The sequence below is a fragment of the Mirounga angustirostris genome, unplaced genomic scaffold (assembly GCF_029215605.1).
Source record: "Mirounga angustirostris isolate CCGP_5_RB_7025 unplaced genomic scaffold, mMirAng1.0.hap1 SCAF_11, whole genome shotgun sequence".
Taxonomy (NCBI): Eukaryota; Metazoa; Chordata; class Mammalia; order Carnivora; family Phocidae; genus Mirounga; species Mirounga angustirostris.
This window is the reverse complement of record NW_026991719.1, coordinates 44,365,285-44,391,521: the sequence shown is the minus strand read 5'-3', so window position 1 is coordinate 44,391,521 and position 26,237 is coordinate 44,365,285. Positions and strand designations below refer to the sequence as shown.

The 26,237-nt window shown below is 46.4% G+C and overlaps 1 long non-coding RNA gene across 2 annotated transcripts; it reads right to left on the bottom strand.

Annotated features, from left to right (window-relative positions):
• Positions 1–584: 584 nt before the first annotated feature.
• Positions 585–26,006, bottom strand: LOC123840809 (uncharacterized). Of its 2 annotated transcripts, none has more exons than XR_010406112.1 (8): positions 25,798–26,006; positions 17,648–17,822; positions 14,260–16,953; positions 13,070–13,228; positions 9,424–9,515; positions 5,127–5,174; positions 4,431–4,610; positions 585–773 (listed from the first exon to the last, which is right to left on the bottom strand). It is a non-coding gene; the product is annotated as an uncharacterized LOC123840809 (long non-coding RNA). The 2 variants fall into 2 exon arrangements; XR_010406113.1 differs by lacking the exon at positions 585–773 and adding an exon at positions 1,372–4,255.
• Between the last annotated feature and the right edge of the window lie 231 nt (positions 26,007–26,237).

Sequence of the window (26,237 nt, the reverse complement as noted above, 5' to 3'; positions counted from 1 at the left end):
TGGGGAAGGGGTTCGCATTGCCCTGCCAGGTAGATATGCCACAGACCACGTGCCTGACCACCGAGGCGCACCCCTGTTCCACCCACCGCTCCACCTTATCCTCTCCCCAAAGAGGAAGCCTGTCCCCTCCTCTCAATGCCTAATTCTGCTTTAAAGGAAAGGTGGCATGAGGGTCTCCAGTTCCTGCCATGCCTTGTGCAAATAGGGAGGCACGCGCATTTCCCCTCTCTTCTCACACCATGAGGCCAACACCAGAGCAGGGCCATTTGCCCAAGGGCAGTATCTACTGTAAGGTGTGGAATTTGGGGACAGAGGCTGATGTGGGCCCGATGGGTGCACCTTGTCCTCCTCAGGGGACACACACACTGGCCCACCTCTGAGGCCATGGTGGATTTTCACGAACCCAGGAACCCAGTCTTGCATCTGCAGCCTTTCAGACTCAGGTGTGAACACAGTCAGGGCTTAATGCCTGACTGGGGAGAAGTTCACTGACTTGAGAACCCACCTATGTCCTACTTACCTACCCTCAGCCAAACATCTCCCCTGTCTAATGCTTAAAATCCCATCATTTAAGCATTCACCTCTTTGGGTTGAGTAGGTCACCGTCGGGTTCCCTGGAGAAACCTGGCCTGGAGTAGGTCATGAGCTCTCTGAAAGCTCTCTGCCCATCCAAGACCTCCATGTAGTCTGGTGGGCACATAACGGGACACTGGAGTAAGATTTAGTGATTGGTTATTGGGCGCTGATGTCCGTATCGTGGGATCCAGTACCCACTGTTAAAAAACATAACAGGAAAATAGACTAGAGGACAGAATAAAAGCCAGTGATCCCACTGAGCTGGCTAGTATCTTCAGCCTCTTCTGCAGATTAGCAGCCTGAGGTTCCAGAGAAGGATTGCAACCCCCCCCCCACACACACATCTACCTCCACTCTTCAAAGCCCCACCTCTGCACCCACAATCTCTCTGAGGACACCCCCACTTCCAGCCAACGGGAGCTCTCTCCCCTGGAAGATCCTGGTAGGCAATCCCATCTAGACCAGTCAGATCCAGTGGTGTCCTTCATCTCTGCCCTGCTCACCTATCAGGGAACCATCCACGAGCTCCACTGCCATCTTCCCTAGTCCACATTTGATTAGAATCTGTAGAGCTGACGGGGTGGGGTCAGAAGTGGGATGATGGAGGGGCGCCTGGGTGGCTCAGTCGTTAAGCGTCTGCCTTCGGCTCAGGTCATGGTCCCGGGGTCCTGGGATCAGGCCCCGCATCGGGCTCCCTGCTCGGTGGGAAGCCTGCTTCTCCCTCTCCCACTCTCCCTGCTTGTGTTCCCTCTCTCGTTGTCTCTCTCTCTGTCAAAAACTAAAATCTTTAAAAAAAAAAAAAAAAAAAGGTGGGATGACGTTGACCTCAGGGGAAGTGGAGGTCCTTGCATGGTGGTGAGCTCCCCGCACCATGCACACAATGGTTTGTTTGGGAACACAAGCCTCCCTCACTCCCGGTTGTACCTCCCAGAGCGGACTGCTGCTTCTGGGCCTCTCAGTGGTACATCCTAGCACGGGAAGGTACCTCCCACTGCTCCTCTACCAACCTTTCACCCTCTCCTGTCACTGCACGCTCTGGTAATTTGCCCAGACAGGGTCACAACACCCTCCAGCTCCCCTCCTGCCTGGGAATACACTTAAATGGGTAGTGGATTTTTCCATCTCGGTCTCACTACTCTTAAAATCCCCTCAGGGATCATTCCAGCTGCAGACTCCAAGATCGTGTAGACAGCCTGGGATAAAGAGCTCAGCCTCTTGTCAACAGCCCCTACTTCATGAATGGGGTGCTGAGGAGGCCAGCAAAGGGGCATTTGTTACCCCAGCCACACCGAGGGAAGCATGAATTGGTAAAACAACTTTGCAGGGCTCTGTGGCGGCATCTATCAAAATCTGATTCTACCCTGTCCCCACCCTCAGTATGATTTCAGCTTCATGAAAAGAGGAGCACATGTGGGTCTTCTGTGATGTCTCCCCAGCATTTAGAACAGTATCAGGTACACAAGTAGGTACTCCAGAGATGTTTCTGTAGTAGCCAAAGGAACCTTGGATCCAGCAATTTCCACTGCTGCCAACTTGTCTTAAAGAAATATTTACACAGGCTGAGGGGCACGTGGGTGGCTCAGTCAGTTAAGCGTCTGCCTTCGGCTCAGGTCATGATCCCGGGGTCCTGGGATCGAGCCCTGCATCGGGCTCCCTGCTCACTGGGGAGCCTGCTTCTCCCTCTCCCTCTGCCACTCCCCGTGCTTGTGCTCTGTGTCAAATGGATAAATAAAATCTTAACAAAAAACGAGAAATATTTGCACAGGCTTTGTGTACAATGACAAGACAAATTTCTGGGGGAAAGAAACTCTAAATGGCCATTAGCAGTCAACAACCTTTGGAAGGGGAAATGAGAGATGAAGTGTTCATATCATACCATGGACCACCCACTGGCCTTGAAAGAGAATGAGAGGAGCACATCTGTACTGGCCAGGAATTTTATTTTATTTTTATATATATTTTTAAACGGGGAGTAGCATGTAATAACTACCCCTAAGTCAACCAGTGTCTGTATGTGTATATGTATGTGACATGCAGTTTGTAAATACGGGTAACAGGGACAAGAGGGAAACACCTAATCCGGCTACGATGGTCACCTCTGATGACCAAACTGATGAAGGCAAGATTTGGACAGCTTACTATGTCTTCGGGTGTAGCCAACTGTATTTCTAAAAATGGCCAAAAACCGATCCAAAGGTCCATGCTATCCTTTAATTTTTTTTTTCAATTTATTGAGCTGTAAGTCGTGTACCATCAAATTCACCCTTTTTAGCCGTATATGCACAAGGTTGTGCAAACCGTCACCAAGATCTAATTCCAGAACAAACCCTGTACCATTAGCAGTCCCTCCCCAATCCCCTGTCCCAGGAACCCTGGATATTCGCTCGTCGGCTTCATGTCTCCACAGATTTGTCCATTCTGGATATTTCAACTCAACAGGATCATACATTATGTGGCCTTTGAGTCTGGCTTCTTTCACTTAGCATAATATGTTCAGGACTCATCCATGTTGTAGCAAGTATCACGACTCCATTCTTTTTTGGCTGAATATTATTCTACCGTATGTATAGGTCACCGCATGTGATATATTCATGACACGGTTGGCATTTGGGTTGTTTGCACTCTTCGACTGTTGTGATTAATGTTGCTAGGAACATTCGTATGCAAATTTTTGTGAGAGCTTATGTCCTCACTTGTCTTCGATAGATAGCTAGGAGTGGGGTAACTGGGTCACACAGCAATTCTGTTTAACTTTTTGAGGAGCTGCCAAACTGTTTCCCACAGCAGATGTTCCATTTTGCATCCCCACCAGCAATGTATGAGGACTTCAATTTTTGCACATCCTCCCCAACCCTTCTTATTTTCATTTTTGAAATTCTATCCATACTAGTGGATGGGAAGTTGTAATTCATTGTGCTTTCAAGTTTTGTTTCCCTAACGACTGATATTTTTGAACATCTTTTCATGTCCTTATTGGATATTTGTATATCTTTTTTATAGAAATGTCTATTCAAATGCTTAGCCCATTTTTAATTGGGTTGTCTTTTTACTGTTAATGTGTAAGAAATCTTTTTACATTCTGAATACGGGACCCTTATTAATACACATATATTTTCTTCCATTCTTTTTGTTTTTTTCACATTCTTTTTTAAGATTTTATTTATTTGTGAGAGAGAGAATCAGAGACAGAGAGCATGAGAGGGAGGAGGGTCAGAGGGAGAAGCAGACTCCCTGCCGAGCAGGGAGCCCGATGCGGGACTCGATCCCAGGACTCCAGGATCATGACCTGAGCCGAAGGCAGTCGCTTAACCAACTGAGCCACCCAGGCACCCCGTTTTTTTCACATTCTTATGGTGTCCTTTAAAGCAAATATTTTTTCTAATTTTGAGGAAGTCATTTTTATCCATTTGGCATTTATTATCTGTGCTTTGGTGTCATAGCTAAGAATCCATCACCTAACCCAATGTCACAAAGATTTACTCCTATGCTCTCTTATAGAAATTTTATAGTTGTAGCAGTGGAAATTGGCAGCAGTGGAAACTGCTGGATCCAAGGTTCCTTTGGCTACTACAGAAACATCTCTGGAGTACCTACTTGTGTACCTGATACTGTTCTAAATGCTGGGGAGACATCACAGAAGACCCACATGTGCTCCTCTTTTCATGAAGCTGAAATCATACTGAGGGTGGGGACAGGGTAGAATCAGATTTTGAGTTTTGGTCCCTTTTGGCTGAATTTCTATCTATGCTAGGAAGTTTGGATTCAAATTCATTCTTTAAATGTGAGTATCTAGTTGTCCCAGCACCATTTGGGACATGTAATTGTCTTGGCACTGCTGCCCACAATGAACTCACCGTGCTTGTATGGGTTATTTCTGGCCTCTCAGTTCTATTCCGTTGATCTCTATGTCCATCCTTACATCAGTACTACATCGTATTGATTACTGGAGGTTTGAAATAACGGTTGAAATCAGAATGCATGAGTCTTCCACCTTTGGTTGTCTTCTGCGAGACCGTTTAAGCTGTTCTGGGGCCCTGAAATTTCCACATGAATTTCAGGATCAGTCTCTCAATCTCTAAAACACTGCAGTTAGAATATCGATAGGGATTATACTGAATGCTTGGATCAATTTGGGGAATGTTGCTAACTTAACATCAGGTGTCCCAATGCATGAACACAGGAGGTCTTTCCATTCATTTAAGTATGCTTTAATCTCTTTCAACTGTGTTTTGTAATTTTCGGTGCATAACTCTCACACCTGTTTGGTTAAATTAATTCCTAAATCTGTCATTCTTTTGACTCTACTGTAACTGAAATTGCTTTCTTTTCTTACTTATTTGGATTGTTCACTGCTACTGTATAGAAATAGAATTGATTTTTGTGTATCAATCTAGTTTATGCTAGGGTTAAACTAACTATAGCAACAACAGAACTGAAGTCCAACTTGACTAACGAAAAGATCGACTCAAACACCGACACCCTCTGATGAAAAAGCAGACAAGAGGGACACATTACATACAAGGGAACAAACAGGATGGCAGGCTACTTACTCCTCAGAATCCATGTGACCCAGAATTTTCGGATTCATGCAAATGCTTCTGAAAAATGAAGGTGAAACAAAAACTTCAAAACAAACAAAAAAGCTGAGGAAATGCACAGCCAGCAGATCTGCCCTACGAAACATGTTAAAGGAAGTACTTCGGGAAGAGGCAAATGATATCCAAAGAAAATCAGGGATCTTGGGGCACCTGGGTGGCTCAGTCGATTAGGCGTCTGCCTTCGGCTCGGGTCATGGTCCCGGGGTCCTGGAATCGGGCCCCGCGTCGGGCTCCCTGCTCGGTGGGGAAGCCTGCTTCTCCCTCTCCCTCTGCCTGCCGCTCCCCCTGCTTGTGCTCTCTCCCTCTCTCTCTGTCAAATCAATAAATAAAATCTTAAAAAAAAAAAAAAGAAAAATCAGGATCTATACAAAGAATTGAATAGTGCTGGGCATGGTAAAGTTGTGGCTGAATAGGAATTTTGTCTCTTATATTTAATCTCCTTAAAAGAGAAGTATCTAAAGTAATAATAGTTAACAATGTATTATGGGGTTTAAGACACTGGTAGAAATAAAATGCAAGGCCACCACAGCACCAAGGATGGGAGAAAGGAAGTGGGGGTACAGTCGTATGATCCTTACAGTGTACATGAAGTGGTAGAATATCATTTGAATGCATGCTGTGACAAGCACCAATATATACTGTAAACCCTAGAGCAACCACTTGAAAAGAACCTTTAAGTGTATAACTAGTAAGCCAACAGTGGAGATAAACTGCAGTAACAGCAAATGTTCAACTGATCCAAAATTATGGAGGGAATAGGAACATCTGAACAAAAAATACATATGATAGAAATATACAGCCAGCCAGATGGTACCTGTACATGTAAAGTGTTAACACGCTAAATGTACATTGCCTACGCATCAATTAAAAGACCCAATTTGACACTTTAGATAAAAATAGCAAGACCCAACTATATAGTGTCAAAAGAATCCCACTTTAAGTATAAATACCTATATAAGTTAAAAGTAAGTGAATGGAAGATGGTAATGCTATGGTCTGAAGGTGTCTCCTCCCAAACTCTCATGGTAAATATAACCCTCAAAGATGACAGTATTAGGAGGCTGGCCTTTGGGAGGGGTAGGTCCTCGGGCAGAGCCCTCATGAACGGGACAAGGGCCCTTATAAAAGAGGCTCCAGAGAGATCCAGGTCACACGACCACAAATCCGTGACCCAGAACAGGGCCTTCACTAGAGTCCAACCAAGCTGGCCCTTGATCTTGGTTCTCCAACCTCCATAACCGTGAGAAATACGTTTGTGCATAAGCCACCTCGTCTGCGGTATTTTGTTCCTGCATCCCGACCACACTAAGACACACCCAGCAAACGTGAATCAAATGAGTAGCTGGAGGGGCTAAATTAATATTGCAGAAATACACTGCAGAACGAGGATTATCCACAAGGGAAAAGACAGATTTACATAATAAAAGAGAGGCCTAGCCATCGAGAAGATATAAAAATCACGAACGCGCATGCAGTTTTTAAAGCACAAGAGCTGAAAAGTAATAAAACTAAGAAGAAAAACAGACAAAGCAGTCATAGCGAGAGCCTTCAGCATTCTGCTGCCCACAACTGACAGTACAAGTGGACAATACAATCAGACCCCTATGGAACACCGGAGCATCACTATCCACAGACATGACCTAACTGATACTTACAGAAGGACAGCGGAATACACATTCTTCCGAGGTGCACATACAGAGTTCACCAAGATAGACCATATGCTGTGCCATAGAGCAAATCTCAACTTCTAAAGGACTGAAATCATATAAACTAGGTTCTCTGACCACAAAGAATTAAAATAGAAATGGGTTGCAGCGAGGTATCTGGAAAACCACAAAATATTTTGAAATTAAATGACATTTCTAAATAACGCGGGGATCAAAGAAGAAACCGCAAGAAGTTGAAAAGGAAAACACAGTATATCAAAATTTGTGAGGTGAATCTAAAACAATGCACTGAGGGACATTTCTATCATTAAATACTTGTACTAGAAAAGAAGAACTGTCTCAAATCAATTATCTAAGCTGTCACCTTAAGAAATTAAAAAAGCAAAATCAATTTAAACCTAAGGCAAGTGGAAAAAGTATAAGGGACGTCTGAACAGAAATCAACTTAGTAGAAATCATAAAATCGATACAAAGGAATCAGTGAAACTAAGAATGGGTTCTTTGACAAGATCAGTAAATCTAATAGGTTTAGCCAGAGTGATAAAAATGAACGAGGGCAGGGGTGCCTGGGTGGCTTGGCCCGATTAAGAGTCTGCCTTTGGCTCAGGTCATGATCCCAGGGTCCGGATCGAGCCCTGTGTCGGGTTCCCTGCTCAGTGGGGAGCCTGCTTCTCTGTCTCCCTCTGCCACCCCCCCTGCTTATGGCTCTGTCAAAGAAACAGATAAAATCGTTAAAAAAATGAATGAGGGCAGAGTGACACAGATGACTAATATCAGTTTTGCCAGAGGGGACATCAATAAAGATCCTTTAGAGATGAATTGGATAAGAAAATACTATTAAAAATATTATCCAAACAAAGATGAAATGGGAAAACTCCTTGAAAGACACTAGCTAGCAAACCTCAGTCAAGAAGTCGTTAACACGGGGACGCCTGGGTGGCTCAGATGGTTGAGTGTCTGCCTTTGGCTCAGGCCATGATCTCAGGGTTCTGAGACTGAGCCCCACGTCAGGCTCCCAGCTCAGCGGGGAGTCTGCTTCTCCCTCTCCCTCTGCCTCTCTCCCTGCTTGTGCTCTCTCTCAAATTAATAAATAAAATCTTTTTTTTTTTTTTAAAGACATCGTTAACACGAACGGCCCTATACCTGTCAAAGAGAATGAATTCAATAAATCAAACACAAAAAAAACATTCTCTCACAAAAAACTCAAGGCTTAAGTGGCTTCATTGTTTAAATTCTATCAGGGGCGCCTGGGTGGCTCAGTCAGTTAGGCGGCTGCCTTCGGCTCGGGTCGTGATCCCAGGGTCCTGGGATCGAGTCCCACATGGGCTCCCTGCTCAGCGGGGAGCCTGCTTCTCCCTCTCCATCTGCCTGCCCCTCTGCCTACTTGTGTTCTCTCTCTCTTGTCAAATAAACAAAATCTATAAAAAAAAAAAATTCTGTTAAACACAGATGAAGAAATAATGCCAGTTTTGTACAAAATCTTCCAGGTAACTGAAGATGATGTTACACGTCCTAAAGCATGTTATAGAGCCAGCAACATCCTGACATCAAAGCAAGACATGACGTTTTTTATAAATTACAGACTGTGAAAAAACATAAAGGGAAATATCACTATAGAGTTCAGAGCCTAGAAGGGAGAGCCATACTGCTCAACATCAATTACAGGAAGGGCTGTCCATTACAGACCCAACAGAAGACTAATCAACATGAAAGAACCTCAATTCCAGGCCCCAACACAGCATCGCCTACAAGATAGCAATTACCCCTGCAACGCGGCCAATGAGAAGCTGTCATCATTCTGAACTCTTGCTTTTTCTCCAATGGACTTTTGTTCAAAACAACCCCTTCCGACTTCCTCCTTCTCCATAAAATAACATTCCTCTCCTTTGTTTGTTGGACTTGCCTAGGATTTTGCCTTAGGTTGCTTGTTCCAATTTCTAATTCTCCACTATTTCTGAATAGACGCATTGTTTTTTGCTGGTAAAATAACTGGCTGTTTTACTTTGAAAGCTAACAAGAGCAATGTAACTCATGAGCACAGATGCAGTAATCCAAAATAAATTAGCTGTCTGAAACCAACGATATATACAAAAGATAAAATACCATAGTGAAATGGCATTTGCTCTACGGCTTCAAGACGGGTTGAGTGTTTGATAATCAATCACTCTAACCGACCATAATAACAGACTAAAAATATATGAGCATCTCGACAGATGCATAAAAAGCATTTGATAAAATGTACCTGAGAAAAACTCCTAGCAAATCAGGAATAGAGAGGGGTTTCCATCTTAGTCTCTTAGGGTGGATGTAACAAAGCTACCATAGACTGGATGAGTTACAGAAACAAGAGAAATGTATTTCTTACACTTTCGGATGCCGGGAAGCCCAAGATCAAGGTGCCAGCAGATTCGGCATCAGGCGAGGCCCTGCGTCCTGCCACACAGACTGCTGACTTCTTCTCCTCACACGGCAGGGGGGCTGAGGGAGCTCTCAGGGGTCTCTTTTATAAGGGTGCTAATGCCGTTCGTGTGGGCTCCATGCTCATGACCTGATCATCTCCCAAAGGCCCCACCTCCAATTACCATCATACTGGAGAAAGGCTTCACCATGAATGCTGGGGAGACGGCAATATTCATTCGGTCTATGGCAACATCCTCAAACGGATAATTGGCACCTACAAAAAGATCGAAAGCTAATGTAATCGTGAATCGTCAAGGTCTGAATGCTTCCCTTCTAAGACAGCGAACACGGCAAGTATGTGTACTTTTGCCACTTCTAGTCGATAGTTTACTGGCTGTTCTAGCCAATAAAAAAGTCAAGAAGAAAGAAAGAAGTAACACAGTCATTATTCACAGGCAAAACCTGACTGCATAAAAAGAATCCACAGAAAAGTTACTTGCATTAAGAGGCCAGTTTAGCAAAGTAACAAGATACAAAATCAGTATGCAAAAGTCAATTGTTTGTATATACCAGCCATAAACAATAAAAAACGGACATTGTAAAAAGCAACACTACTAAAAAACAGGAAAGGGAAGTGTGCCACCATCGTCCCCACTCCCCAACTACAGAATTGTGGCTCAGAGGTTTTGAAGCAGAGAGCTCCTCTCAGAGGAATGAATTCCATTTGCAATGGAGTGTTTCGAAGGTTAGGCCTAGGTGCACATTCAAAACAGTGGAGGCTGTGGTAAAAGGCAACCCGGAGGAGACTGGTGGAATTCCTGGACATAGAGGATCAACTGTAGGCTGGCTGGATTACCTGACACAATCAGGGAGAAGAGACAGCTGGAAGGAGCCTGCCTAGGGTCAGAACAAAATCACAGACACTAAGCTTGACAGCTGGCCCTTCAAAGGAGCAGGGATTTCACAGGTTCATATTATGAAGCAAGACAGCCAGGGCACTGTTGAAAACAGTAGAAGCAGCCCCCAGTTAGTGGACCTGGACAGCTGGGTTTGGTCAGGGAAAGAGACAATCAAAGACAGCCCCACCCAAACCAGTCATCCCAAGGTGACAGTGGGCATACCCATGTCGGCTCTCCCTGAGGAGTCAAACCTGAAGCATAACACAGCTAGGATGGGGGGCGAGGCTAGGGGGAGAGTAAGGAGTGAAAACAGACTCTAAATAAACCAGCCAGACACTAAACAACTAAACAAGCTAACAGCAATAACAAACCCAGGAAGGGGTGTGACAGTCCAGTACCCAGAATTGCTATAATATTTTAGATAGTGTAGCAACCGGACTATTTTAGATTGTCAGGTTCCAGACAAGAAAAAACACTTAGGATACATGCAAAGAAACAGGAAAGTATGAATAAGCGAGCAACAGAAACTGCCTGTGGTTGCAACCAGATGTCAGATTTGACAAGGAATTCAAAGTTGCTGTTATAAATAGGTCCAGAGAACAAAAGGAAACCGCAATCAAAGAAGTAAAGGAAGGTATGATGAAAATGTCCCATCAAATAGAGAATAACAATAAAGAGAGAACAATTATCAAAAGGAACCAAATAGAAGTTCTGGAGTTGAAAAGTGCAATAACTGAAGTAAAAAATTCACTCAAGGGGATCGGCAGTTGTTGGACTACCAGAGAAAGATTTAGCCATCTTGAAGACAGACGTATAGAGATTACTGAATCTGAAGAAAGAGAGGAAAACAAATGAGGAAAATAAACTGAGCTGCACAGGAATGTGGGACACTCTTAGGAACGCCCACAGAGAGCATGAGAATGCCACAACACAGACAGAAAGGAGCAGAAAAAATATTCAAAAGGAAACTGCCTGAAAGAAACTAAAGGAACTCCAGACAGGAGAAACGAGAAGAGATTCAGACATATCATAGGAAAAGTGCTGAAAGCCAAAGGCAAGGAGAAACTCTTGAAAACAACAAGAGAAAATGACCCCTCACTTACGGGGGCAATCCAATCAGATTAACAGCAGACTTCTCAGCAGAAACAATGGAGGTCAGAAGGAAGTGGGATAATCATTCAAAATGCTCAACAACCAAGAATCTCATATCCAGTAAACTCTTTTTACAAATGAAAACAACACTACTGAATTTGTTCCTTAGTTCTAACGGTTGTTTTGGTTTGGTCTGGTCTTTGTCAGAGTCTTCAGGGTTTTCTACGGATAAGAGCATGTCGTCCGAACCCGGTGGGCATGATGGCTAAGTAAAATAAACCAGACACAGAAAGACAAACACTGCGTGATCTCACTTATACACACAATCTAAAATAGACTCTTAGAAGCACAGCGTAGAACGATGGTTGCCAGGGGTCGGGGCAGGGGTAAGTGGGGACGTGATGGTCAAAGGTCCAAAGTTCTAATTATGCCAGAAAAATAGGTTCTGGAGATCTACTCTACAGCGCAGGGCCTTTAGCTGATGATACCGTGTTGTAGACTTAAAATCGCTAAGAGATGATCTTATGTTAAGTGTTCTTACCACTAATGACGGTAATATAGTAACAACCACACCCACAAGAACAAAGGGGGTGGGAGGAAACTGTGGGAGGTGACGGCTACATCTTCGTCCTTGATGGCAGTGATGGCAGACATCTGCATACACACTCATCAAGTTGTACACACAAAATACATGCAGCTCTACCTATCAATCATACCTCCATAAAATGCACCTCTTTGGCACCACTAATCACAGGCGCAATTTTTAAGTTTCTGTGTATGATGGTTAGATGAACTATTCTCTTGTGATTTGGCACAAACGCCACGAAAACAGGGAAGTGTCTTTATTCATTCTATCCCCCAGCACCCAACACAAGTGTCTCGATAGTGGCTGGGGACTTGGTGAATCACAGTTAAATGAATGGAGTCTCTCTCCCTGTGTTTGTTACACACACACACACACACACACACACACGATCACCATCATACCCATGCAGATCAGTGAGCAGTACCTGGGCAGACACCCTGAGGGGATTAGGAGGTGGAGGAGCACCAGCAGTTTTGCTAGATGGTGGCTCTGAGCTTCTGTAAGGTGAAGCAGCATGACTGTCAGCGGGGCTAAGAAGCTTTCCGAGTCTAAGGTCAAGGCTGAGACCTTTGTGCCTGCACACACTCGGTGTCCCCTTGTTACCGCCGATGGTGGGTCCTCAGAATGCTCATCACCACGTGCAGTGATTCCCTTCCAGACCTCGGGCCAGGGCGCCCTCTCCCCACAATAATGGAGCACGCTACTCTCTTAGCAGAAAAGCAAGGCCAGAACATCGGTTTTCTGCTGTTCGTCCCCTCTTGACGTGTTTTCTCACCTTTTATTCACTTCCATGGTTCTCCTTGGAGTCTCCCAACCCAACCTGCTAATTCCCAACCAGTGTCTACAACACCTGTGCATGCGACTCACTGGCGATGTAGGCGTCTACTGGAGGAGAGCTGGATCTAACTACGGGGCGGTGTATTTTCTTTCTGCTTTCTCGTCTGAATCTGTAAGCTTCCAGACGTCAAGAAAAGTACTCCAGCTGGCCCACAGGAGGAGAATGCTTCAGGTGAGGCTGCCACTCTCATGCACCGCAGGGCGCGAAGCAGTGCTGCCTCATAAGAACCACACGCTGCCCCGCTGCACCGCAGGGGCCAAAAGAGAATGAAAGCCTAAGAAACCTCAGTGCAGATCCTCATGTCAACGGCACAACCGTCTCCTCTCAGGGACATGCAAGCTGCTGTCTGGTCTGGTTTGGTTTCGGCCTGCATCCTCTGGGGCGATTTCATAGCACTTGCAGACTTAGCTAACCTTCCATCCAAAGCTCTCTGCTTCCCCCGCTGCTCCTCTCTCTACTGTACCACATCGCTCCTCTCTGCGTTAAATGCCCGGACTGGGTGTTCACCTGGCAAGGGTATCAAAGCCGCAGTCTTCATAAAAACGACTGGAAACTCGTACCAGAGACACTGGCTGTGCAACAAGAATGAGGATACAGCAAATCAAACAGTGAACAAAATGTTATTTGCAAATTATCTAGCGTCTCACACTTAGGGTAAATGACTTAATGTGGTGTACTCTCTTCCAGGCTTCATGCTATGCATTTTTTAAATCATGAGATTGGAGTGGGGAGGTCATCTACACTCTTTCATCTGCTGTTTTGTTTCCTCACATTATACCATAAACTACTGTCCATCATGATAATGACGATGAGGATACCGATGCTGACGTCCGCATGTACAGACCTTGATATGAACCAGACACCCACTTAGTGATGTGCCTAGAGTGACTTGTCACCCCACAGTGTCTCATGCACTGAAGAGACATCATGTTCAATCCATACCCAGATCCAGTGTAATCAGATTAAGCTGCTGCACACGTTCACCTGTCTTTTGAGCCAGAGGACACTGGACACGGAGGTGCACTGCAGTTTAGGGCCAAATCCCACGTCTCTTTATGCTTCTCTCTGACCTGGGTACCACCCTGACTCTGCCCTTGCTGGCTAGGTGGCTTTGGGTAAGTTACTTCCCCTCTTAACCTCCACGTGTCTCAGTTTCCTGGTCTGTAAACAGGGCATGTCAACCTTAAAAATACTTACCTCCCAGTGTTGCAGTGACTAGTCAATGACTTTAAAAAAAAGTCTATCTGTAGGGAAAGAGCTAAAAACAATGCCAGGCCTATAGTAAGCCTCCTGACGTGTGAGCTTCTATTCCTGTGTCTCTCTACTTCTGCTTTCTGCTTGCGCCCCTCATCCTTCCCTCCTGTTTGCCACGACTTCTCTCTTCCTGCCCCCAGTATACCTTCACCTCGCCCTCTCCCTTTCCCTCCCCACCGCCCCTTTCCTCAGACTCTCCAAAAACACTGTTTACCATCTCCTCATGCTGGAGCTCAGAACATATTAATACATCGGCCTTTTGTTCAATCAATAATGAGTATTAGTGGAAGAGAAAAATCCGCACGATAAAACTGGCCATGTGAAAACTCCATGAGAAATAAAGTCTTACCGATGACAATTTGACCTAGTAACAGTTTCATAGCGTTCCCGGATTCACCTGTGACCATCTGATGCAGGAGAAGTGGATTCAATAGCACTAACAGCAAGAAAAGAAGCCACGTGATGAGGTTCTTTGGCCTTTACATTTCACTCTTTGACATGATTATGCAAATTCACAGACTCGTGTTCTATCCTTATCCAGTGACCCCTTACTTTTCCAACCACCGTACAAGATGTATGAACGGGTCATTTGGTCTAATTTCCTAGAGAAGTTTCCACTCGGACTTCATCATCACCCATAAGGAGAGCTGAATACTCACTATGCTAAGAAACATACGCCATCCCCTGTGCCCCCGCCCCCGACTCAGTTCTGGAGTCCCTGAGGAGCTGACGTGATGGCGCCAAGTCCCTCCAGTGAGTCAGAAGTAGTCTCGACACCATCTGTCCGCAACACGCTTCGGGGAGATGTGGGAAGGACAAAAGGAACAGCAGCTAGAACTGACTGACAGCTCTCCACATGCCAGGCGCTGCTGTCCTGACAACTTTCCTTGTCTTAACACAGAAGGTGCTCTAAACTGCCCCACTAACTAGTGTTTCCATGTTGCTACAGGAAACGAGGCTCACGGATGTTACGGAACGTGCTCCGTGTCGCCCAGCTGTAAGTGGTGGAGGCACAGGTCTGAAGGCGTTGTGGAAAACTCACCCTGCTGTGTATTTCTTCAATCAATGGTAAGCTCCAATGGCCACTGCAAAATATTTAGAATAACGGCTAACACAGACCAGACTGGTTTTATAGCATGGGACCGCACAGGAAACAGAAATGTGATTTCAACAGCAATCATGTAGATGGAAGCTCGACAGGACTGGATTCAGGAGACTTTCTGGAAACAGTACTCTCAGAGCCTCCTTAGAACAGCAGACAGGACGTCAGTCTCCTAGCCAAAGGCGTTGGGTTTGTGCACCAGAGAAGGCACCAAACTGGTGTCGCTTCCGCACCCTCACAGTGGAGAGAGAAGCCTGGCGGCAGGAAAAACAGAGGACCATTCTCCTGCTCCAGTAGTTCCCAGACAAGCTGCCCACATGAGTCAGAACCCAGGAACTCTGAAAAACGCTGGGGCGCCTGGGTGGCGCAGATGGTTAAGCGTCTGCCTTCGGCTCAAGTCATGATCCCAGGGTCCTGGGATCGGGCCCCACGTCGGGCTCCTGGCTCAGCGGGGAGTCTGCTTCTCCCTCTCCTTCTGTCTCTCCCCCTGCTCATGCTCTCTCTCTCCGTATCTCTGTCTCAAACGAATAAATAAAATCTTTAAAAAAAATGCACACACTCTGTTCCACACCCAGTGAATCTCATTTAGTGTGGCTACAACGGTGCCCTAGAATCTGGGATTTTTAACTCTGCCTAGGAAACACTCAAGAACTTTATTAGGCCCCTTTGGGAGCAAGCCTGTGTCCAAGGTACTGACTTTCTGGACAGACACGCACATGAGAAGACCAGCCTGAAAGCAGGCAAGAAGAAAGGACATAATGAACACGGCGCGAGAGGCAAAGCAAGGGCAGGGCAGTGCATTTTCTGAGAAGACATCATGACCCCGCTGGCCTTTCTTCCTGAAGGCTTCCGTCTGTCTAGCTCAAAACCATTTTCTTTGGGGCGCCTGGGTGGCTCAGTCGTTGGGGGTCTGCCTTCAGCTCAGGTCATGATCCCAGGGTCCTGGGATCGAGCCCCGCATCGGGCTCCCTGCTCGGCGGGAGGCCTGCTTCTCCCTCTCCCACTCCCCCTGCTTGTGTTCCCTCTCTCGCTGTGTCTCTGTCAGATAAATAAATAAAATCTTAAAAACAAAACAAAACCACATTTTCTTCAAGGCCAGTGGATGGGGATGGTGACAGGAGACGACATTTAGATCCCACGACGGCATGGGCTGTTCTCGAGGACCATGCATCCCATATGATGTGAGGTTATGCGATCTATTATCCCCACCTCCTCCCAGCCTTCGGTTCATTCTCGCACCCACACTCCATTCCACATCAGCCTGGAGCAACCAGAACTTGGGGCCAATGTCTTCCCTTCCCCTGTCAGAAACCTGCCCCTGACCTTAGAAGATCGTCTCCCTCTTCTCCTTGCAGCTGTCCATCTGTGATCTCATCTGCTGGCCCAAACAGGACAGTAGCTTCAAGCCCTAGCCCAGCGCCCCCTCCACTTGCTGTCTGCACGTGGAAAGGCTTCTCATCAACGAGGAGAAGCCCAGGTCCAGGAGCTAAGAGCCATGACTACCACAAAACCATCCTGGGCACTGACATCCCATGGCAGTGGTGACCCCCGAAACAAAGCTTTACCTCACACCCTAGCTGTCCCAGAAACATTTTCTCATCACAGAAAGCAGACAGAAGAGGAAGGTGCCCGGAATCCTTCCTGGGGGGTACTGTGCCCTACTCCACGCTGCCGCACTATTTCCTCTGACCAAATGCAGGCAAGGACCACAACATTCCTATCCTTCTGTTGTGAATATGAGGCTTTGCGGGGAGGGTACCTGCATAATAATACTTAAAATTTAAACCAAAATACTGGCACATTTTGAAAAGTTCAGAGGGCAATTTTGATTGTTGAAATGATGAAAGGGAGGTCCCGGCATTTAGGAAGGGAAAGTTGCAGGGATGCAAACCTTTTTTGCAGAGACTTCAATGCACTGGATTCTCCATGAATGTAACTTCCCTGTTAACGGGGGGAAACTGGCATGTTGTTTTACCTGGAAAGGTACCAATAACCCTTGACCGTTTTGGAAAACACATCAGCGAAAGCCATTCCCTTCTTGGCTTTGAGTCTGCGACCACATGCCAGTTATGGCTCGGTAGCTGTGGCTGTGCATGGAGGAGACAGGATGAGGGGAACCCAAGTGTACGGACCAGATGCAGCTTCTGCAGGATATGCTGGGAAAGGACGGGAAGAATTCAGTGGGAGATGTTCATCGTGTGATCTGCCAGGAGCGGCCGAACAAAACCAGCTTAACCACTGCCACTTTGCTTCCATGTCTGTCTCCCTCACCAGACTCCTACCTCCTTCTTGGAAGGTTGGACACACACCCAGTTCATCGTGGTGTCCTCAGGCCGGAGGCCCCGACACTTAGCAGAAGGCCAGTCCACACCTGTGGAACTGAAGGAAACTGGGAATGGCTGGGCCCCGCGTCATAATGACGCACCACACGACAGAACCATGTCCAGACTGAAGCCTGTCAGGCTGCGGAGGGCGGGACGTGAGTGCCACAGGCCTGTCTTAGGACCCCTGCAGCAGGGTCCCAGCAGCCTGCGGTACTCATCTCCCAATACATCCCTCAGGGGTCCCAGATTTGACCAGTTCAAACAATTCTCACCAACCATAAAAGTCTAACGTAGTAAAAGAGATAACTTACTGCTTAAGTGTCTGTCTGAACCTTGTTTTTAGCTGGCCTGAGGCACAAATCCAGGCACAGCACACTCTGGTCGGGAAGCAGAAGCGGACCTGAAAGTCTTCCAGGCTGAGGCAGCGGCAGGCTAGGCAGAGCGCGCACACACGAAGTGTAATCGCAGAGGGCACACGCGACACTCCTGGAACAGAGTTTACAACTGTTAGGGAGCCCAGAGCTGGACACACACGAATCAGGCGATACAGTTCACCAGGGCCTCGCTGTGGGTGGCCTCCCACCACGGGACCTTCCCCTCCAGGACTCCCCATCTGAGCCCTTGCTTTCAGAGGGCTGCCTGGAGGCAGTCAGTTCCAAAAGTGTGGTCTGTCCACACACCAGTTCACCTCCTTCCGAGGGAGGAGGTCATGTGGAAGTGCTGCGCAGGCAAAGCCCCAGAGCTGCGGCCACGCCTGCTGTCCCACAGTCAGAGCTCTGGCAGGCGTGGCTGCAGGCTCAGCAGCCAGTTTGCATCAAAGTGCTCACAGCCACTGGGAAAGACTGCACTGCGAGTATTTCTTCAAAACAAAACAGACAGGGGGCGCCTGGGTGGCTCAGTGGGTGAAGCGTCTGCCTTTGGCTCAGGTCCTGCGTGATCCCAGGGTCCAGGGATGGAGCATCTCCCTCTCCCTCTGCGCTCCCCCTGCTTGTGCTCTCTCTGTCAAATAAATAAATTTTAATCTTAACAAAAAATGGACAGTTTCCAGGAACAGTTTGGACAAACAGAGGTCATTAATGTCTTTGCTTCCTCCCTCTGCCTCTCCCCAGGTGCCAGGTTTGCGTTTTCTCCACTGTTACAAAATCAGCATGTACAATTCTGAAATCGAACTTTCACATTTCTTTACTTATCCCTTCCTCTCCTCTAAACCTTTTGTATGGAGGGGCTGTTCTCAAAAGGGACAAAAGCGTTTGCATAGAAAAACCTATTGCATAACGACAAAGACTCGTGATCATTAGGAACTGTCAGGATGAAATCCTGAATTTTCAACATTTTCAAAATGGGTTTACATCACCTCCTGCCCTTTTTGTCTCTCTCATTCATGCAGCGACCAGGCTAGAAAAGGTCGTTCCCTTGCTGGGCGCAGCTGCATTGAACAGCGGCCCTGCCTCACATCTTGAATCAATTTTCTCAATGCATCCGGACGCCAACAGCCACAATGTTCGAAGCCATTTTGAAATCCTCCCTTTTCCCCTCTCACTGAAAGTTTATGGAAACTGCTAGCAGTAAACGGACACTTCCCGGTGACCACACAGGGGCCAGGGGGCTTCCTGGTTGGAATGGGGGGAGGGCCAGCCACAGCGGCAGTAAGCAAGGTGAGGAAAAGGCTGGCGTGCTTTTCCCCCCACCCCGTCTTTGCCTCTGGTTTACGGAAAGCTTTTTCTGGCTCAGGGAACTGATTAAATCTGTTTCCTCCCACTTGGGAGGAGAGAGCGTGTTAAACTTTCAACATTTTTGGCTGACCCAAAGCTCACCTTTGGGAAGGTCTGTATCCTCTTGCCTGGCCCTGAGAAAATCAAGCCCCAAGTCATAAGGTGGCTACAACAGTTGAGCTGCTGCTTCATACCATGGGTATATCCACAGTCACTGGGCACAAACGGTTCATCCCCTCTACTGCGTCAGCCTTCCCTTACTCAGAGAAGTCTTTCAGCACATTTTAGTGAGGCAGGGTCTTCTCGCTAGTGAGTCCCACGGCTACCACCGCTGTTTCCAACGTCCCAAGACCACCCTTGCTTTTGGTGAATCCCCAGGAGGGCCCAAAGGACTCAGCACACAGTCATCCTCAGGGCTAAGATTTATTACAGCAAAAGGATACAAAGCAAAATTACCCAGGGGAAAAGGGCCCTTGGGTAACATCTGGAGGAAACCAGTGCAAGCTTCCAAGAGTCCTTCCCAGTAGAGTCATGCTATTTGTACCTCCAGCAACAAATCATGGTAAGTCACACGAAACGCTGCCTACCAGGGAAGCTCACGACTAACACCGTGTCTGAGGTTTGTTTTGGGGGCTGGGCACATAGACACTCTCTGCCTAGCACGTGCAGAGATCTCAGATTTCCAGAAGGAAAGCAGGTGTTTAGCATGAAACATATTGTTTGGACAGTTTAGGAAGAGTAAAGCATCCTGCTCGGGTAGGGAATGGTGGGAAGCCTTCCGAAATTCAAGTTCCCGGATGCAAGGTAAGGGCCAGCATGCTGATCTCTGCAAGGATAGCGGTTTCGGGCCTGCTATGTTAACTCTTCTCTGCACAACACCCAACAACAATGCTTCGAGATGCATCACCAAGTCAGACAGAAGGGAAGGATAAATGAACAAATCTACAAATGATAGCTGTAGAGCTCAACACTCTCTCAGTAATATGCAGAAGGAACAGGAGAAAATCAGCAATATGTGGATGAACTGAACAACACCGTGAACTACCTGCATGTAAGCGACAAGTACAGAACCCTTCCCAGAGCAGTGGCAGAATATACATTCTTTTCAAGGGCATATGGGAGTTTTACCAAGGTACCCTGCATCCTGGGTCATAAAACAAATATTACAAGGGTTTTTTTTTTAAAGGTTTTATTTATTTATTTATTTGACAGAGAGAAACACAGCGGGAGAGGGAACACAAGCAGGGGGAGTGGGAGAGGGAGAAGCACGCTTCCCGCTGAGCGAACAGCGCGATGCGGGGCTCGATCCCAGGACCCTGGGATCATGACCTGAGCCGAAGGCCAAATATCACAAGTTATAAAATAGTTGAAATCATACGGAGAATGTTGCCTGAGCAAAAGAGAAAAACTACGAGTATGGAAGAAAAAGTGAAGAGGAAAATCTCCAAACATAAGGAAATTACACCATACGCTTCTAAATAATCCATGGGGCGCGCAAAGGGCAAGTCTCAAGGGAAATTAGAAAATATTCTGGATACTAACCCTTTATCAGATGAACTGAATGGAAATGAAAATACAACATATCCAAATTTGCAGGATGCAGCTACAGCAGCGTTGGGCAGTAAATGTACAGCATCAAATGTTTGCATTAGAAAGAATCAAGGACCCAAATCAATAATGAAAGCTTCCCCCTTAAGAAACTAGAAAAAGAAAATAAACTCAAAGCAAGTAAATAAGGGAAACAGACATTAGAACAGTTATCAGGAAAAGAAGAGTCGTTGAAACCAAAAGCTGGTTCTTTGAAAAGGTCAGTAAAATTCATAAATTTCTATCCAGACTGACACAGAAAGAAAGATAAGGAAAGATACTTAACACTATGAGGAAAGAAATAGGTTACAGACTCTACAGCGAAAAGATTCTAACAAATAACTATGTACCTACATTTGACAACTTAGATGAAACAATCAATTGCTTGAAAGACACCGACTATTAAAACTCAACCAAAAAACAAACAAACAAACAAAAACACACACACACAAAACAAAACACCACCCAGATTATCTGAAAAACATACATATTATTTTAAAAATTTTATCCTTTAGAAACTTTCAGGAAAGAAATCTCCAGGCCCTGACGGTTTCTCTGGAAAATCCTACCACACATTTAAGAAGAAACAACAGCAATTCTATACAACCCCTTCAAGTAAATAGAAGACAGGGAACATTTCTTGAATCATTTTATCAGATCACCATTACCCTGATACCAAAATCAGACAAAGACAGTACTAGCAAATCCAATTCAATAATATATAAAAATAATAATACAACACGACCCAGTTGGGTTTATCCTAGAAATGCAAAGGCAGTGCAGTATTCAAAAATCAATGAATAGGGGCGCCTGGGTGGCTCAGTTGGTTAAGTGTCCCACTGTTGGTTTTGGCTCAGGTCATGATCTCAAGGTCCTAGGGTCAAGCCTTGCCTTGGGCTCCATGCTCAGCAGGGAGCCTGCTTGTCCCTCTCCCCCTGCTCCCTCCCTCCCCACTCCCAGGCACTCTCACTCTCTCTAAAAATAAGTAAATAAATCTTTTAAAAAGTCAATTAATAAATCAATTATATTAGCGTATCAAAAAAAGAACCACATGACCATATCAATTCATGCAGAGAAAGCATTTGACAAAATTCAACAGCCATTCATGATAGAACAAGTCCACAAACCAGGAACAGAAGGGAGTTTTCTTAACCTGGATTTAAAACATCTTACAAAAATACCTACACCTCCCATCCTACTTAATGGAGAAAGACTACATGTTTTCTCCCTAAGACCAGGAATGAGGCTAGGATATCCACTCTCCCCTCTGTTGTTCAATATTTGCTGGAAATCCTAGCCATTCCAGAAAGGAAAGAAAAAAGAAAGATCAGGAAGGAGGAAATAAAACTGTTCCAATTCACAGATGACATGATTATGTACACAGATAATCCCATGAAATTAAACAAAAACCTCCCAGAACTAGTAAGTGCATTCAACGCTCTTGCAGCATACAAGCTCAACACAAAAAGTCAAGCAAATTTCTACATGCTAGCAATGAACAATTACCTAACAAAACAAAAAGCAGAAATCACTGGCACATACCACTTAAAATAGCTTCCCCCCTCAAACCTAGCGAAACCTACACAGGATCCGTATGCCCTAAACTACAAAAAGAGGAGGAAAGAAGTATAAGAAGGCCTGAACAAATGGAGACACATACTGTGTTCATGGGTTGATAAAAGTCAGTATAATTTAGATGTCAACAGGTCCCAAAGGGATCCATCGTATTAATACAATTCCAATCAAAAATCCCAGTAGGACTTTTTTGGAAATATACACTGATGACGAAGTTTAGGTGGAAAGGCAAAGGAAGTAGAATAGTCAAATAATTTTGAAAAAGAAAAAGGAAATTGGAGGAGTAACACCAATTTTATGATTTACTATGCAGCAACAGCCAAGATATGGAAACAACATCAGTGTCCATGGAGGGATCAATGGATCGTGAAAATGTGCTATAGATACACGATGGAATATTATTTGGCCACAAAAAAGAAGAAAATCCTGCCTTTTGCAACTACATGGATGGACCCTGAAGGCTTTATACTGAGGTAAGTCAGACAGACAAAGATAAATACCTTATGTTGTCACATATGTGGAAGTTTAAAAAGCAAACTCATAGAAATAGAGATGAGAATGGTGTTTGCCAGAGGTTGGGGGGAAACGCTGGTCTTCGGTACAAAATTCCAGCCAGAAGATGAATAAGTTATGGGGATCTAATGCATATAGACAGCATGGTGACTATCACTCACAATACTGTATTAGATATGGAAAGTTAAGAGAGTAGATCTTACATGTTATCAGCACACAAAAAATGGTCATTTTGTGAAAGAACAGAGTGTTAGCTAACTTTACATAGTAAATATTTCACAGTGTATACATGTATCACATCATCACCTTGTATACCTTACGTTTACTTATGTTATGTATCAATAGTATCTCAGTAAAGCTGAAAAAACAAAGTTATCCCCAGTATGTTCCAGTGGGAGCCCCTTCAAGCAATTTTGTGTGTCCTTCTGACAGCAGCCAATCCTTCCTTGACCTGTCCCTTATTACTGGTACCACAAGTTGAGCCAGGCTCATTTCTCCTTTCCCTCTGCCATCCCAACGCACACGCGTATGAACATCTGTATCTATCGATCTATGCCTATATGCACACGTACATACCGAAAAGCGTGAGTTCACATGGAGACCTCCAATCGCAATGTAACACCTCAGAATTTGTTTGTTTTCTTCCCTTCTGTATTTGAAACTCCCTTTTCCAAGAGTGAGAGTCATGTCTCCCAGTATCTTTTTACACATTTACTGAGTTGATGAATCCCACTGTATATAAGCCATCCCTCCTGCGCGACAGAGGCCAACCCTCACATGCTCTGCTGAACCACTCCCTGACCTTGACCTCCATACACCACTCGAGTTAGAATCCTTGAGCCAGTTGGCCTTCTCCCCATCCAACCCCCAGGGACATCCTCCTCACCGCCTTGGGCTCCGTCCCCAGTGCAGCCTGCTCCTATGTATGGATGCCCTTGCCCACCGTGCCTGGGCTCTGACTCCTCAAGTATGGGATGCCCCTCCACACATACACTTGCCTTGCTCCGTAGCACCGAAGGGCTTTAGTGTGCTGAACTGCTCAGGCACAGAAGAGAAGGGAAAGAAAGGGGAGGGGAAGAGGTGAATATACCTCAGTACAATCAGTTAATTCAGGTGAACTGGGCCAAATCTGGGCGATATCATGAAGCCAGTGCTTTTTTTCCCCTCACTGCTCTCCAGCTTCCTCTTCCTGCCTCTCTTCTCTACCCCCGTTCTCTCTCAGTGCTGACCTCCATCAAATGTCGAAAGGTAATGAGGGTCATGATTCCCGTATGATCATTTACATCAGCTAGCTGGCTGACACCCAGTGTGGACGGCATCCACCCTGCAGCTCTGACACTCAAGCCCTCTGTCTCTCGTGGCGGAGCACAAGGTTTCCCCCTCTTTTAGCAATTTCAGGTGTAAGCAGGAGAGCAGATTCCGTGCACTTCTCGGAGCCTTGGGTGCTCTGTCTGTAAAATGGGGATGAAGACCACCTCCCTCACAGGTTGTGGGAGAAACAGAGACAGCAACACCAGACACCTTTCGATGAGCTCTATGTGTCAAACCCAGCGACGAGGGCTTTGACCAGCATCACAGGACTCCTTGATATCCAGGAACACACCCAGTGGATTTCCCCTCAGCACTGTTGCACCTGCTGTACCTTCTGCCCCCAATGTTCTAACAATGCAGGTGGTTCCACCGCCTGCTCCTTCACTTCCTCAGGCCTCTGCTCAGTCATTACCGTCTGAGGGAGTCCTTCCCTCATCACCCTGAATAAATAACAACATGCTCCCCACATACTCTTTCCTCTAACCGCCTTACCTTTCTATGGAGCACTTGCCACCCTCTGATAGTCAACATATATTCACTGGCTAACTCTATGAAATGCGAGACTTTGTCAGTTTTGTCCTGTGTTGTATTCCAACTCCTAGAAAAGTACTCAGGCACACAGCAGGTGATCAGAAAATTCTTGGGGAACGATGGCTGGGAGTCAGGACCCTGACACACACTTCTAAGTTGCCCAGGTACCCTCCAAGACAGGCACTGGCCCCATTTTATTGATTGTGATCCACATTTAGGCTTCAGGAGACAGGTGACTTGCCCAATGACACAAGCAGGATTTGGGGCTCTGGGCTTTGGAATCATATCTGCCACGTTCCAAAGCCCTCGGTTCCTGGACAGAGACCTCACAACCACAAAGGTCAAAGATTTTACTTCTGAGACACAGAGCCCAAACAGCTCAGATACCCAGAGACAACAAAAACAGATCACTGAACACAACCTAAAAAAGATCCCCAAAATCTCTGCACGACGAGCTCACAACCCGAGTCACAGAGTCCCCAAAGCAACAGAGATCATACACACTGAGACAACTCCCACACGCCAAGAGACCAACGTCTTCACTCTAAGGACGCAAATTAAATCTGCTCAGCTACGTCACATCCTAGAGAGGCTCCCAAACCACGCAGACACCTCCCAAGCTAATACAAAGACCTCCAAAAACAGAAAGACATTTAAGCTCAAATAACTCGGAAACATCACGGAACCTTCAGAGAAAGCCCCCAGACAAATCAGAGAACCTACATGTACCTCGCACACAGACTCCCCAACAGCTCAGATCCTTTACACCTTAAGACAGCGCCCCCCACCCCAGGCAGCTCAGAGACATCACAACTTGAAACCCAGAATCACAAACAGCTCAGAGACCTCACACCCTAGGGTGCAGCTGCCAACACAGAGCTCTCAAACCCAGGGACACCAATGCACAAAACGCTCAGAAAGTGCACCCCCAGATACAGACACACACAGCCTAAAACACCTTATCCCATGGCGTACACAATCCACTCAGACAGCACAGCCCATTCACTCACAATCGCCCCAAAGCCTCAGAAAGATCAAATGTACCCAAACTGCATCTGTACTGACCTATCTGTAGCGATACACATCCCCAAACTGCCCGACACACTACTTCTTCCTAGGCAGGGACGCCAACCAAGCGCACAGACCTCGCCCTGGACATTAATTGATTGCATCTGGAGGACTGACGGCACCGCGCCAGACGCGCCCGGCTGAACAAGACTGAAAGAGCTCACGTGAAGACGGCACAGTCACCGCGCGCGTCCGCCGCCAGACGCGGGCTACCAGCCAGCTGTTGCGCGGAACCTCGCCACCGACTAGGGCAGCATCTTCAGCCCCCCGGGGCAGTCGGTCGGTGAGCAGTTCAACTCGGAGAAAAATTCTACGCTCTGAAAGGCCACACACACGCACACACACGGACACACACACAAACACCACACACACCCCTCACCCCGAGTTCCAGCTCCGCCAGCGTCCTGCCCACCCCAGCCAGACGACCAATAGGAACTGGGTAGGCGAGGACGGAGGCGGGGACTAGGAGGCACTGTGCGCCCCGGAAGGGTTAACGCCGCCATCTCACCGGAACCAATCACCGCGTGGAAAGTCTCTGGCCCCGCCCCCACAGTGGAGAGCCAATCCCTCGCCCGGTTGTTGCTCAGCTGGACGTGACCATGTA